General features: G+C 37.8%; 1 pseudogene; it reads left to right on the top strand.

Annotated features, from left to right (window-relative positions):
* The first annotated feature begins 1332 nt into the window (after window positions 1-1332).
* On the top strand, window positions 1333-2212 carry LOC140694544 (olfactory receptor 5AK2-like; annotated as a pseudogene).
* Window positions 2213-2675: the final 463 nt, after the last annotated feature.

Below are 2675 nucleotides of genomic sequence, written 5' to 3'. Positions count from 1 at the left end.
TGGCAAATAAAAATGCAAGTCTCAGTTAACTGTGAATTTCAAATCAACAGTAATTTTTCATAGATTTTCCATGCAATATTTAAATTGTAGTTATACTAACAAATTATGTGGTTTATCTGCAGTCCTGATTTAACTGGTTTTCCTGTATTTTATCTTAACACATGGCTTCCAAAATTTTTCTGAATGTCAGTATCCTGTCAACAGATGAGGGATAAAGGGAGTAGAAAGTCATATGATTCCAGTTGGAGGGGAGCAGGGAAGAGCTGGTTCAGGTCTAGAAGCAGCATTCTTTCCTTTTGCCCATGTTCCACTGGCCGAACAGGGTATCCTGGCCAAGCTTAAGAAAGTTCGGTTGGAAGTGATGTTTAACTGTGTGCCTAGAAGAGAAAGGAGATCTACTGATGAGGCCATTTCTGCCTCAGCAAAGGCCCATGACATATTACTCCACACTGAGCAGTGCCCAGCAGTTGGAGTCGTGTTTAAGAGTAAAGGCACTAGAATAGAGGAGTTGGGGGCTTACAGAATATGAAAAATTATAGAAGAAAATAACTCAGCTGTATTCCTAACCAGGTAGAGAGGTAGCAAAACTCAGAGTGGAAAACAAAGAGCTCTGTGATTTAAAATAAGCTATCATTATATACTAATAGAGTTATTACAAGATGATTTGTCCTGCAGCTGGGCTATGGCTAAAGAGAAAAACAAGGAAATGGGAAATGCAGGACTATCTCTTAGAAATCCATAAATATATATATACACAAATACAAGTGTGTGTATGTGTGTGTATATATAAATATATGTACTTATGTATATATATACACACAGTTGCATGCTAAGGATGATGGTATAAAGATGCTCTGAAGTCTTCCATGCATATGTGAATCATAAACAAATCTCAGAAAATTTCCCTAGTGAATGCTGCTAACTTCAGGAACTTGACCAGAATTCAAATGATAAGTGGGTGAGAAAAGCTATAGGTTGTTGAAAGGTACAAAATCATATAAGAATATTGGTTTAAGCAAATATGAATACATTTTTAATATAATGAAAATGTGTTAATCTGTGTTTCCTAGATTAACACATATTAGAAATCAGTCTTCTTCTATGAAATCTTACTTATTTTGGAGATGAATCCATGGCTCACATATCACTGTTTTTGTGGTGGGTTTTTAGCAAGAAAATAGAAAAAAAATTGGAAAGAAATAAACCCTGTTGTGAGTGTTTGTCATGAAAATCTGTCAAAAAATGGTCACTGGAATATAACCTTTCATGTTTAAGAAGATTTCCTTTCTTTTCTTGGTCCTCCTCTTGGTCCTTTTTAGGGTTTTGATAGTCATGACACAAGGAAATAGCACTGGAGTGACTGAATTCTTTCTTCAGGGATTTGGTCCCCAACACAAGTTTCAGTATGTCCCCTTAACTTTATTTTTGGTCATCTATGTGAAGTCCAGACTTCAGACACCCATGTACTTTTTCCTACAACATTTGGTTTTTGTTGATATCTGTTACAGTTCTGCTATCACTCCCAAGAAAATGCAAAACTTCATAGTAGAAAACAAATCAATATCATTCAAGGGCTGTGTCATGCAATTATTGGTTTATGCAACATTTGTGACCACTGACTGCTACCTCCTGGTGGCTATGGCAGTGGGCCATTATGTGGCCATCTATAACCCACTTCGCTATCCCATAGTCATGTCCCAGAGAGTCTGCATCCAGTTGGTAGCTGGTTCATATGTCATGGGCACTATAAATGCTTCTGTGCACACAGGGTTTACATTTCAGTGTTCTTCTGAAAGGGCAACACCATCAATCACTTCTTACGTGACGTTCCTCCAATCCTCACCCTCTCATGCTCCAACATTGACATCAACATCATGCTACTTGTAGTCTTTGTGGGATTTAACTTGGTGTTCACCGTGTCAGTCATCATCTGTTCCTACACATATATCCTGGCTGCCATCCTCAAGATGTCTTCCACTGCAGGGAGGAAAAAAGCCTCCACGTGTTCCTCCCAAATGAGACAGTCACCATTTTCTGTGGGACCCTCTCTTACATGTACTTATAGCCTCATTCTAATAATTCCCAGGAGAACATGAAAGTGGCCTCTGTATTTTATGGCATAGTGATTCCCATGTTGAACCCCATGATCTAAAGTCTGAGAAATAAGGAGGTAAAAGAAGCTCTAAAAGTGATGGGGAAGAAATTCTTCTAGATTGGACCCCAAGGGTTAAAATGCAGCACACCAAAGTATGCAGTAGAGATGTTTGATCATATTTAATGTTTCTGAAATAGGGAACCTGTTCACCTCTTAAACCAGAGATACCTCCTTCAATAGATAGCTTAGTAGAATATAAGAAATATAGTATTCAAGTGGAGAGTGTTTCATTGATATTTGCTGATATCACATTGGTCATAACAAGTCACATGGACAACCCAGATTCAAAGACTTGGAGTAACTGATCTACCACTTAATGGAAGGGCCTGAAACATCACATTGAAATGCTGTGACTCCACTGAAGAAAAGGACTTGTGGCCATTTTTATAATCTACCACACCCTATGCCTGCCTGGAAAAAATGGTGTTTTTTTTTTTTTTTTGGCTGACACCTTGATTAGGATATGATTTGTATTGCCATAGGTGTATATATCAGAAACAATTCAAATTTAATCTCTGTA

Source organism: Vicugna pacos, unplaced genomic scaffold (genome assembly GCF_048564905.1).
Source record: "Vicugna pacos unplaced genomic scaffold, VicPac4 scaffold_21, whole genome shotgun sequence".
NCBI lineage: Eukaryota > Metazoa > Chordata > Mammalia > Artiodactyla > Camelidae > Vicugna > Vicugna pacos.
Note: the sequence above shows the minus strand (reverse complement) of the source record. Positions and strands in the feature narration are given on the sequence as shown.